At 46.1% G+C, this 13,422-nt stretch overlaps 1 protein-coding gene across 3 annotated transcripts in view; it reads right to left on the bottom strand.

Annotated features, from left to right (window-relative positions):
* The window catches only part of TERF2IP (TERF2 interacting protein), a 125,044-nt gene extending 121,562 nt beyond the window's left edge, over positions 1–3,482 (bottom strand). The window contains exon 1 of one of the 3 annotated variants that reach the window (XM_069644180.1): positions 3,311–3,482. The gene's annotated coding sequence lies outside the window, so the exon portion shown is untranslated. Of the gene's footprint in view, positions 1–3,178 lie in introns of all 3 variants that reach the window. The other 2 variants (XM_069644178.1, XM_069644181.1) reach the window with 2 other exon arrangements.
* Between the last annotated feature and the right edge of the window lie 9,940 nt (positions 3,483–13,422).

The raw sequence follows: 13,422 nt of genomic DNA, 5'->3' as shown, positions 1-13,422 counted from the left end.
TGATTTCTGGCGCTTGCATCGAGGGGTGAAGAGTAAGTGTGAGTAGGCATCCCGGATGGGCCTGGTTGATTGGGCCTTAGAGAACCTTTTGGACAAATAGGTAGGGGCAGTGATTGAAATGCATTTGTGGATCAGTGCTAATGTTTTAAACATGATGCGTTCTCAGATGGGGAGCCAGTGGATGTTACGTCTGGCTGCAGATATGTGGTATTTTTTGGAGAGGTTTAGGGCTGCTCGTACTGCGTTATTCTGAATGATTTGCAGTTTTTTTTATGTTGCGGGCATTGGTGCCTGCAAAGAGGGAGCCGCAGTAGTTGATCCTCGATAGTATGAGGGCTCTAGCAAAGGTCGTGCAGCTGTCGGTAGACCGGAATGGTCTGCAGGCATTGATCCATTTCACATTATTTGCTGTAGCTGATGCTCTAGAATTAACACGTCTGGTTAACAATAGAGTGGAGTCTAGATATACTCCTAAAGTCTTTACCTCTTTGGAGACGGTGATGGAGTTCCTGTTGATGGAGAAGGATTTGTATGCAGTACTGAGTGAGCTTAGCCGAGATCGAGTGCCAATGAGGAGTAGTTCTGTTTTTTTGTCATCAAGGCATAGGCCATGTTGTGCTAGTAAGGTACAGTTTAAGCGCATCAGAGTCTGAGTTGTAGTTTGCGGATATTGGTAGGATGATTTGGGTGCCATCTGCGTAGTTGGTGTAAGTGACACCCAAGGCATCCAGTAAGTCAAAAAGGGGTTTAATGAATATAATCTACAAGGTCGGTGAAACACAGGAGCCTTGTGGCTCTCTGCGTGCGACTGGGGAGGGTAGACCTGCCGCTGAGGCGGAGAATACTCTCATTGTGCGGTTGGAGAGGAAGGACTCTATCCAAACGGTGGATTTCGGCAAGAAGTGAGCAGCTGACGAGAGGTGTTGGCAGAGGATATTATGATTGACTAGATCAAAGACTGCAGAGGTGTCCAGGAGGAGGACGATGGGCATATTGCCCTGGTCTTCGATTTCATCCATTTGAATCTTTAAGTCCAGTAGGGCAGATTCCGTGCCGTTGCCAGGGCAGAAGCCGGATTGTCGGATACCAAGGAGATTGTGGGTTCCGAGGTTGTTTTGAATTTGCAGATAGGCTGCTCTATCGAGTATTTTAAGAAGGAAGGGAACAGATGTGATGGGTCAGTAGTTGGCGAGGATGTTGTCATCTAGGGTGGAGTTTTTGAGGGGGGGGGGAGGAGTACCCAGGCTTCTTTTAGATTCTCAGGGACGATGCCAGTTGAAAAGGAATTGCTGATAAGTGTTGAGATGAAGGGGGCAAGCTCGTCGGCACAGTCCTTTATGAGGGTAGCCGGGCAAATATCTCCTTGGCATTTGGAGAGTTTAAGACCTTTAATGATCTTGGCAGTTTCGAGAATCGATCAGGGAGAATTTGAACTAGGAGGTTGAGTGGGGTATATTAATTTGAAATGTGTTATCCAGTCAACCTCGGACACTGAAATGAATTGGGTTAACACCGGAGCCTTGTTGCTTGAATTAATAACTTGCAAAAATCTAGAAAGGTTTCCACTCTTCAAAATGGTTTGCATTTGCTCAACGTCCTATTGCACAATGTTGTCTTACGAAATTCTTATAGGCTTGTTTAATATTTTTAATCAGAATCATTCATCCATTGCAACAGAGTTTTTAACTTGTCTTATTCTAGTCCTCATTTTCCTTTTCTTTGCCGCAACCGTACCATCAAAAACATGGCTATTCGGGGGTTCCACCTACTGGTCTAAAACCATTCCATTTACCACAGAGGGTCCCTTAATCACCTCCCTTACAGTTTTTTAATAATTGTCGTGGTTAAATGTTACCCACTTCCACTCCATAGTTGTGTAATGAAGAACTGAATGAAGATGCAATAATGAACACCACAGGCGATTGCCAATCTAGATAGACCTGCGCTCCTGCAATCTATGCGATTTTGACATCGTAAATTGACAATGGAACTTCAAGATCTGTCGCCTTCTGAAAGTCTAAACAAAACGTCCCTAGCAAGCATCCCAATAAACAATAAAACTAGCTTGCAAAGAGGCAAAAGCACTCAACTAGTGGTTTGCATCAGTTTGCCCCTTTTTTTACCCTGACAAAATGAAATGCCATAAAATAAAAACAGCTGTGAACCTCAAAGCATCGTCAAAATTAAAAAGTGCTCCCATCATAATCATTCTCTCAACTCAATACTTCATTTCCGAAGCACATGATTTTATGACATCCAGATTAACCTGTGATTTTATTTGTAAAGTTTTAAATGTGAACACGTTTTAAATAATTGTAAAATAACAAAAAATACTCTTGTAATGGTTGAACTTGTCACATAAGGCAAGTTAACATTTACTACAATAGATTAAGAATAACCAATCACATGTTGATTAAAAGAGGGTGTTTAAAAAAAGTGTAAGTGATGTTATTTCTAGTCTACATTGTTTATGCGTTTTGACTGACAAGATTAAAATAAGCAGACTGCACTGCATAGTATATTCTTGTGACAGCGGGGATAAAGCAACATTATTTCAGATATATCATTCCGGTATTGCAACGTTTACATCTTTACGAATTTCTTAAAGTTTCTTTTTTAAGCGAAATGAAATTATGACAAAACAATTGGTTTATGATCGAGGGTGTGAGTGTCGGATTGATGTATGTGGGAACCAGTAGATTGGGGAACCTCGGGTCCTTAAAAAGACATGTTTGGGCAAATCTTGTTTTGGGGTGGGTTTCTAAAATGCCCTCAACAGGTGTGGTCTGATTAAAAAAGAACGTCTTCATTTAGATGCTTTTACTCCCATTAAAAGTTATTTCTTTATGTGATGCCCCGAGACAAAAGCAGGCTTGAAACCATTGCCTCCATTCTCATCTATATGTGGAAACTCAGTGATGTCTGTTTTCTAGTCTTTTTTTAAAAGCATAATAGTTTTTACTTATTTATATAAGTTCAAAACCTTGATTCGACAACGTTCCCTGCATTTTCATTTGCTGGTTTTCAGACTGGGGCTCATTTACATCGCCCCTTATATTAATTTCTACATATGGGTTTTCATCTTGAGGGTGTGCTACAAATGCTTGCCATGCTGTAGTTTCAGGGTTGCTTCCTGGAAGAAAGTGCCAGTGTTGATGTGCTTTGGGAAGCAACCTACCGTGGCGGCATTATCCTTGCGCCATTCCTTCGGGCTCTGAGTGGTCCCATGCAGACTGATTGGGCTTCACTAAACGGTACCCTTTGCAAGGAGTATCAATAACTAACTCAAGGGTGCCATGCAGATCAGTACCGTAGTAGCCTCGCGCTTGTAAATCACCTTCTTCGAATTCTGCCTGACATGCTACAGGAACTGGCACTGCTCGACTGTGGCACTTTATGCCATCTGCATGGAAAGGCTATGTATTCCTGGAATATTCAATTTGGTGGCCAGCTCCCATCCGAGTAAAGGACCTTAGCAACCCTCCCACTTCTTCTTTATCACGTGGTTTGCACGTTCAGGCGTGTCTGGGAAGTCACGTGCCCAGGATGTGCACTTCAGCAACGTGTTGTCAGTGCAAGGCATGGCACGAGCGGGAAAGCTATCGCCGCCTCCGCCTCTTGGCCGAGAGGGAAAGGTCGGAGTTTATGACAGCGTGGTCAAGAGCTAATGAGCACCGCCATTCCTCCCGTTACCAAGCGAATTTGATTTACAGGCAGTCTTAAAAGCAATCGCATACCTGGTTGTTATTTTAGTGGAGGGCGATTTGGCGTGCCTGGAAGAGGGGGTATTCCGGGGTATTTTGGTAATTCATATGTAGGGTGACCAGATTTATAAATTGAGAAACCAGGACACTACAACTAACATAAAAGTAGGGCTAACTCTTGGAGGAGAAGGCGGTTTAAGTGTTACTGTTCAAAGAAACACATATTGTAATTCATTTATCACAAACTGATACTATCTTAAATTGTAAAATGAGATTATTCATTCCTCACTGCCAGCTATGAAGACCTACTATAAAAACCCAGGACCACTGCAGTTTCCAATGGGAACATAATCTTTAAAAAGGGGGACAGAGCACCAAATATTGGGACAGTATCAGACATGTCAACCCTCCCGATTTAGACGGGAGACTCCCGATTTTGAACTGAAAAATATTGCTATTTTTCACGTTCTCCCGCCTAAAATAATTCTAGCCCCAATGTATGCCTATGGGGAAATTAATGTCTCCCAAATTCTCTCGTGAAATCTCCCTCCTATGTGCCTCATAATGTTGGTATGTATGCAGTCTTGTTAAATGTTAACCACATAATGGAAGACAACGCGATGAGACGATTCAGTAAATGATACACGGAGCTCAGGTTCGTAGCTTGCAGCTCTTTACTTAATCAGGCGCAAACTACCTCTCGGGCGGTAGCCCCCCCCCCCCCCCGAGTAACACATTTGTCGCAGCCCACACAAACAGAACAACAGATAGGAGACTCCTTACAGTAATGGTAACAGTAGTAATGGGACATAACATCTCCCCCTTTTTTAGCAAATAACTTGGAACTGTTGATGGCTTGCTTATAGTACTTCGCGATGGATTGCGAGCAGGTGGATGCTCGCTTGTGTTTGTACAGTCACTGTCATCAGCATCTGTATCTTCTCTGTATTCAGAGTCTATGTCAGATGATTCTTCTGCCCTTGTCAACTCTGTACTTGCTGGGTCTGGATGCTCGCTTGTGTTTGTACAGTCACTGTCATCAGCATCTGTATCTTCTCTGTATTCAGAGTCTATGTCAGATGATTCTTCTGCCCTTGTCAACTCTGTACTTGCTGGGTCTCGGTTGCCTTCAAAAGTCCATAAGAACGTTCAGTTCCGGGTGATGGTGCCTTGTGGGCTTGCAGCGGTTATCTCTGGGCAACTCGGCTGAACTCTTTCAAATCCGCAAGGAACTGGCCAATCCTGCTGCAGTCTCCACCTCTGCTGTCCCTTTCCAGGCCCTCTGCACGGCTCTGGCTTTTTATTTCATCTCTAAAACTCAGGACATCCTGTCCTCTTCTCTTCCTTTCCCTTGTTCTCCCCAGAGGAGGTTTCTAGACATGTCCGATCTATTAAAGTCTCGTCAAAACAGGTTCATCCCGGCTCCTACAAAGCCATCAAGGACCACATTGGCTCCCTGGCTCCTTCCCTGGCCGACTTCTGCAAAGACTCCTTCGCCACTGGAGTCTTCCCTTCACCCCTAAAGCACTCCCTTGTGCACCCTCTTCTCAAGAAACCGTCTGCCGACCATTCCTGCCCGGCTAACTATCGCCCAATCTCCATCACTCCTTTCCCGGGCAAACTCTTGGAAAAGCTGGCCATCTCCCAGCTCAATCTCCACACTGAATCTGTTGGCTGTCTCCATGATCATCAGTCTGGTTTCAGAGCTGCCAGAAGCACTGAAACTGCTCTCCTGAACATCTGTGAAGACCTGCTCTCCAACCTTGATACCAACACCCCCTGTGTCCTCATCTTACTTGATCTCTCTTCTGCCTTCGACACGGTCAACCACACCATCCTGCTCAACCGTCTCTGTGATAACCTGGATATCACCGGTCAGGCCTTGGCGTGGCTGACTTCTTTCCTCTCTGATCGACCCTCCCAGGTTCAACTTGGGTTCTTCCTCTCCTCTATCTCTATCTCTACCTGTGGTGTTCCCCAGGGGTCTAACCTTTCTCCCTGGCTTTTCAAACAATACCTGGCACTTCTTGCCCACCGCATTGCCGCGCTCTGCCCTAACTACCAGTGCTATGTGGATGACACTCAGCTAATTTTCCGACTACCATCAGCCACCTCTTCTCCCTCTCTCATCTCTGACTGCCTGTCCGCCATCCAGGAATGGTGTGCCGCCAATGATCTCTGCCTTAATGCCAGTAAGACTGAGGTTCTCCTCATCGGCACTCCCGCTCCCTCCTTTCCTTTCACTCTCTGGCTGGCCTCTCTTGGCCCTCTTCCTGCTCCCACCTGTGAGGCTAAAAACCCCGGGGTCATCTTCGACTCCACACTCTCCTTCTCTCCTCACATCTCTGATGTCTCTAAGAAGTCACACTACCAGCTGCACCTCCTCAGAGGTATCCTTCCCTTCCTCTCCTTCCCCCAGAAGCTCACTGTCTCCAGAGCTCTGGTTCTCTCTAGGCTAGACAATTGCAACAGCCTCTTTCTAAATCTGCCTGCTTTTACTCTCCGCCCTCTGCAACTTATCCAGAACAGGACTGCGAGACTTGTCCTTGGCCTCAAGCCCAGGGATCGTATCTCTCCAGGACTGAGATCTCTGCACTGGGTCCCAGTGGCTGCAAGGATTAAGTTCAAAACCATCTGCATCGTCCACAAGGCCTTCTGGGGCCTGGGATCTCAATACCTTCAACTCTCTCTCCCTAAATATCTTCCTTCTCGAGCTCTCTGCTCATCCGCCACCAACTCCCTCAGAGTCAGTTGCTTCTCCAAGCAACGAGTTGTTGGTAGATCTCTTTCTTCGGCTGATGCCTCCCTCTGGAACAGCCTCTCTGCCTCCCTTAAACTTGAGGAGAACCATCTCCGGTTCCGGAAGCACCTCAAAACCTTTCTCTTTGCTTCTGCTTTTTATCCTCCTCTGCTCTGCTGACCCCCTGGCTGTAACCGGAACTGCACTGGCTACTTGGACAACCTCTGATCTCAGGCCCTGGTCGCTCCCCCACCAGGGTCACACACCTGCACAGCCCACCTGGCTACCCCCGTACTTGGGGACTGTTTCTTTATCCCTACAGTCGGCCTACCAGCCCTTGACACCTGATGTCTGCACTTAACCATGCACTTGCCACATGCTGGCCGTTACTTACTGGTTTATCCATTCTTAGTTGTTTTATCTATTCCCATGTACTGCACTGTCCCTGCCCCCTTCCCACGCACTTGCGCGATCTGAATGACACCTCGCCTAGTAGGATCGTAGTCTGTCCTCCCTTTGTACCCCTCCTTGCTCCGTCACACCTTGAAACACTTGTGTATGGGCGCGTGTATTGAAAAGGGGAACCGCACCCCCCTGGGGCCAGCCCTTAGTGCAATATAACTCCTAATCACCTTCCCTCACAAGTAAGAAGCTATGCGAGACACAATGAACTCAGTCTAGAAGAAAGCCACTCACTCAGAAGATTTTATGCTTACATTTATTTACTACATATACTAATTAGAATCAAGCAGCAGTTTTCAATAGTATGGGAATTAAAGTGCAAGCTGAGTAATACAAATTATCAGTCACAGATGAATATGCAATTATATGCAATCATTCTTATGTTCCTAGGAATCGTTGATGCCGATACGATAGAATCACACTCAGGACCCATGCCACTCAGTGCCCGGCACTGCTCAGGGACTGGCCTAGACCCCGAAAGCCTGCACACGAGCGGGAATGTGATGGCAGGAGCCCCTGCCCTCTAGTGCTGGCTGGTTGTCCAGGCACTGTGTCTCTACGTGCACGCTTATCTCAAACTGGCCCAGGTAAAGATCTCTTATTAGGGGCTGCATGTCAATCACTATGACGTACCAGCTCTTCGAGAATCTTCTAGGCCCAACCTTCTATGCAGCAAAACATGTTTTTGCCTGGAAAGTTACAACTAGAAACTGCCAGTCTTGGCTCTCAGGCTCTGTGTACGTTGTTTTGGGAAGCGCCTTCTACATTCCTGTGTTATCAGTGCACCTGACACGCAGAGCGCAGAAGAGAAAGGCTGTGCCTGGCTCCCAAAGGCAGTGCAGGGCTTCTTGAAAAACTAGATGTTTATGTTTCAAGAAGGGCTTTCACAATTAACCCCTCGCAAGCATGCTGGCTCACTCAGTTCGAGAGGCCTGGCTGGTCAGCATTTTCCTCCATGCTTCGAATAAGCTCTAAATATATGCAAGATAGCTCAGTAGGTTAACGCAAGTTCAGGTTAACACAAGTGCCTAGATGCTTTTCACGACATTCCACACCTTTCAAAGTGAGGCTTGAAAATGCTGACTCTGTTCCATGATCTAGAAGCATATACGGTGTGCTGTAGGCCGATCAAACGTTTTTGTAGCGCAGTCATTCTATTATAGAGGAAAGTCATTCTGCGCAAGAGCCCAATGAAAACTATAGCAATTAGCATTAGGGAAATCATCAGCCACAGCAAGGGATGCAACATTATATTAAGCAGCTTGGTGGAGGAGGGTGACCATCCAGTGAATACATCCTACCAGTGGTGAGTAGTAACTGATTGCAGATGATCAGCAGTTTTAATTAATTGATTCCTGTCTATCATCATTTTGCACTCTGAGGTAGCTAACGTTTGGAAATCTTTCCAAGCGGTTTGAGCAAATTGTCTTATAGCTTGAAGCCTGGAAGTAATTACCCCATAGGGTAGAGTCCAGTTAAGCAGTTGCGTGAGTTCGGCATGCAGAGTGGTGTGAGACCACCGGGTCAATTAATTTAAGGTATGAGTAACAATGTCCAAAGATAGTCACAACTTGATCTGCACAAAACACTTGAGGGTTCCCCAGCAACTTATAATAATAATAAGCAAGGAATGATTAGTAACTATACAGGCCTTATGCTGATCTATCTGGAAAATGTCAGTCCCATTAACGTGGCATTGCATCCAGGTGCACTCCCCTGCTATGGGATGCATGCATGGGCCCGGGATCCTCCCAGTTTGGGGACACACCCACCCCTGATCCCAGGGCATGCAGGTATGACACTGGATGGTGTAGTTTTGACTGTCTAAGCATTCCTCGCGTATTTGCTGAACCCACCAGGAGCCATTTATTTTCATAGGTAAAACTATGAAAGGGTACCATATTTCCAAAGCATAAGCAGTTCTACTAACTTGCATTAAAGCGTGGCATGTGTTTTTTATGCAATCAAAAGCAAGCGGTTTAATCCATATGTTTGCTGGTAACTGTAGCTCTGTGTGCCAGTGGGTTGAGGATAGTTGCCCCCACTCGGAGCGAAAAGCCAACACCTGCTGATTTAACAATGTTTGCCATAAAATGCATCGGGTGTCTTTTGCAGTCTTAGTGACCTGCCCTTTGCCAGAAAAGATGTCTTCATAGCTAAAATTCTGCCATCTCCAATGGTTGCCAATACTTGTAGCAGTGTTTCGCAGGGTAGGGCTTATAGGTAGGTATAGGTAGGGTCCCACTGGGCCAGAAGTTTTATGGCAGCACTGGCATCAGAACCCATGGTGGCTAACTTATTGCGCACAGTTTCTATGTCAAAGGCGTTTAAAGCTCCCGTTCCCACCCTCACTGCTCCCGCAATCAATGAATCTAGCCCCCTAGCTACGCGCAATTTGGTGATGGGCCATAAAAATTTGACTCCATTTGTAGCAGCTTGGTTGTAATAATGAAACATTGCCTCGTGACAAGTCTATATCTAAGTGTACTTCTGTAATAATAGAGGCGTGCATTACGGGCCTACAATTTAAATGTTGTGTTACTACTGGAAAATCTAGCATTTGCACAGTTTCTACCTTTTGTGATTCAAAGAACACCATTCTCCAAGTGGCATGCCTGCCATATACAATATTTGTTTTAGATACAAACACCATACTACCATCCGGCAGTGGCTGTTTAGTTGCACAATTGTATGAAATGCATTTAGTCAAATTATAGTCCACAAAATCTTGGCGAGTACACTCGCTGCAGTTCTTGGGGCAGAAAAAATATGAAACATCAAAAAAATTGTTGGATCCATTCACTGAAACATTTGGGCCTAAGATTTCATAAGCACCAGTCATATGGGTCAGTGACAAAAGGCGTCCAACAATGTGCCAAGCCAGTACTTTATCAGTTCCATATGGATACTCATTTGTAGTGCTTTTCTCACAGGTTGTGGTGCAATTGTTATCATCACGCAGAACTGGAGCATCAGGTGTAGTGCATGCGATTCTCAGAGTCCATGTAGCGTCTTGCATCAACCCATTCTTTACAGAGAAAGTGTTTGCTTGGCAGGTCAGGAGTACCCACAGCAAGGCAAGTCCCATCCCCGTGATATAGCACTACGTTCGTGGTGTGAGCCTAGTAGCAGGGATATAAACAGGCATGTCAGAATTCTGCAATAGTACAACATAAGTACTTCCAACACCTTGACTCAACACTTCCCCAGCCTCAGGCTTTTTGTCTGGATGGTGGACCCACACCTTTTTCCCTGTGCTACCAAAACCTCCCTCACCCCTCTGCGTGGTGTCTGGGGCTTGTTTACTTTCAATCTCTTGGGGAACAACTGCTTGCTCGCAAACCAATTGTGCAATTCGGTCATATTTGGTTAATGGTACCTCAGATGCACCAGCTTTATGTAAAAGTACCAAAACAGTCCCTCGATAATCAGGATCAATCACACCTCGAAAAATGTCAATGCCTTTTTTCGCCAGGCTGGATCGTGCTGCAATGCGTCCATAAGTGCCAGCCAGCAATTTGATGCCAATACCCAGCAATATGGATTTGATTTGCCCCGCTTGTATCACATCATCTTCATAGTTAGATAAATCAAGTCCAATGCTGCCCGCAGTAGCTTGTTCAGGCAGCTTTGCTTCTTTGTCTGTTTTCCACACAATAAGAGTCTTTGTGGATTCCACCTTCTCACTTGTCAGTCTCACAAAGGGTGTCTGCCGGTTTCCCAAAGGACGATTGTTCAGTTCAAACAGTGCTTGTGCCAGGTGTTTGGACCACCCCTTGAGGGTGTGAGTCTTAGTCAGTTTCTTAATGTGTTGCTTGAGTAGCCGTTGCTACATTCCACCAGAGCAGAAGCTTCGGGATATCGACTGATGTGCAGTGTCCATTTGATGCCTTGCTCTAGCGCCCAGTTCTGCACATTATGTCCGGCAAAATGGCTGTCTTGATCTGATTGGATTTCATCTGGAATGACATAGTGCCTGATGAGGTATTCCATTCCTTGCAAGGTAGTCCGTTGATCTGCATGGGGGACTGAATAGGCTAACAGCAGTCCAGAATATGTGTCTACCATGGTCAACACATAATGCTTCCCATTTTCGGGCAGCAAAGGGCCAATGTAGTCAACTTGCCATATGCTAGCAGCTCTTTCACCTCTTCTCAAAGGGACTTGAGGCTTCCTCTCCAGCTGATAGTGCTTCACTTCGCAGCACACGGAACATTGGGAGGCAGCTTGCTTGGCATGATCCATGATAATGGGCAATTGTCTCCTCTTAGCCCATTCATAGGTTCCTATTTGCCCTAGATGCCCTGAAGTTTGGTGTGCCCAGTCCGCCATTCCTTGCAATACCTCAGCTTCTTCAAGTGTTGGTCACTGGGCGAATCTTTGCCCTTTGATCCACTTCGTTGTTAAACAGTGCAGCCAGTGAGGTGTCAGGTGGCATGTGTGCATCGACATGCCCAATGCAGATTTTGCACCTCTCACCTTTGCGCCACATCTCTTCCCAGATGTCCGGCCCTCCCCAGATGTGAGTCTTTTTGATCTGCCAGCCGTCTCTTCTCCATGCCGGTGCCCAATGCGTCAGGCCTTGATATGTGGCCCAACTGTCTGTGTATATGTATGCAGTGTTAGGGAGAATTCTCATTATATGGCTAATTTCCCTTACCTATAGAGTCCCCCAGCAGCTTTGCTGGATTTGAAGGGTTTGTTTTTTTCTCCTGCTAAGAGTGAGACTCTTTTTCCCACTCTTAGGCATATTTGCGATATGTGTTGTAGGCTATTTTTGTGTTTAATGTCTATGGGGTTTTTCACACCTCCATAGGAACCATCTTTATTCACCTGGGTTACACAGCACCCAGCACGTGCAGTGACCCAGGGGTGTCGTATCGACCCCCAAACATAGACTCCATATCCTGGGACTGACTACTGTCTCCCAGGGCATGTAAAGTCCCCATTGACTTTACTAGTCAATTTCTATGAACTAAACCAGTACAACCCATCTTACTATGGAGGGTACCGTACAGTCCCTCTCTCAAAAGTTTCTGGCTGGTGGCAGTGGTTACTACCGTAAATATTTGACCGCAAATATTTCCATATGGGATTTTCCCATTGTTCGAGGCTACCACATTTTCTGACAGCCTCTAACATACCGCCGGTTTATTTTAATATTAACTTTACTCCGGTAGGTTTTATTTGCCAGAAGTTTAATATAAATTCTTTCTTGTGTTTTTCCCTAAACTCCTAACCCAGGTCGGGGATCCTTTGTTCGTCTTTTTGGCGGGCTTCTACCAAGAAGCCCTCCTTTCAGCACCACCGAGTCTGGGGTGGGTCCATTGTGTGAGAGGGGGAGTAGGACCCCTGGACAGGGTTGCCTCGGCAACCTATGTCACACTTTATCCTGATAGGCTGGAGGATCTCCCGCCAAGATGACCACTCCACTGTGTGAGTGACAGCTAGGCTGTATGAATGGGGATCTTTTTGCATAAAAGCAGGGTCCTGAGTACTGGAAGAGCAAGACGTCGCCACTGGAACTAAGAAGACGAAGAGGAGAGAAGCCAAAGACATCTGCAACGACTGAACCACCGGTGAAGCCCTGCTGCAGCGTCTCACCACTTTTCTCCACACGACGAGAGAAGATCTTCATCTGCAAGAGCCTTCTTCCCTTGAGCTGGTGGGGCCAACCAGTTTGCCAATCACTGTCCCGGACCTGCCTTGGTTGAATGGCCAGTACCCTGTACTCAGAGGCCGGATAGCCAGGCACCAGCCACCCGGACCGCGATTTAAAGGAGCGTACCTTTTATTCGTCGGGCAGCACCACGGCTGGTTTCATCCCTGGGTAGTGCAGTAACTCGAACCTTCCTCCACGACGAGAGCCTCTCTTCCTCTGTTGGATCCCTTGAGCTGCAGGAACTACCAGGAACAAACGCCACCGCAGGAGCCACTTCTTCATTTTAAAGGTACATTGTTCCGCTAGGCCGCCTTTCTGCGCGGTAGAGCTAAAGGTGTTTTAAATCCTTTATTTACCTGTTGGGTTGGCCGCCCCTTTCTTTTAACATTGTCTTTCACCTTCTGCATCCACCTTTTCAAAATCGTTAACCAAAGACTTGACTGCAGCTACAAGAACATTTTGCTCCTGGGCCCTTGTCCTGTACCACTGACTCTGGCACAGGCCTACTGACCCTGGCTAAATTAGTTAGAACTGCTTTCACTAGATTGCTTCTGTACTAGAACTGTGTAGGTGCGCCTACTTCTTATAACCACCTCTCTCTTCCCACTTTTAAACCTTGTGAAGTGCCATTTTGCTCAGTCTTCATTTAAGTATTGCCTATACTGATGTATTGCCTTGCCTAAACTGGTTCACAAACTTATGGGAAGTGTTGCTAGGGTTAGTAGGAAGATATTTCTGTATAACCTGTGCTTTCCCTCCCTTGTGAGAAATTGCTAGAGTGCCATTTGTGTTTGGTTTTCACTGTGCCATTTTGCTCAGTTTTCACCCTTGCTCAAACTTGTCTACAATTTAAC

Source organism: Ambystoma mexicanum, chromosome 2p (genome assembly GCF_040938575.1).
Source record: "Ambystoma mexicanum isolate Mex_15411 chromosome 2p, UKY_AmexF1_1, whole genome shotgun sequence".
In the NCBI taxonomy this organism is placed as follows: Eukaryota; Metazoa; Chordata; class Amphibia; order Caudata; family Ambystomatidae; genus Ambystoma; species Ambystoma mexicanum.
This window is presented reverse-complemented; position numbering and strand designations above follow the sequence as displayed.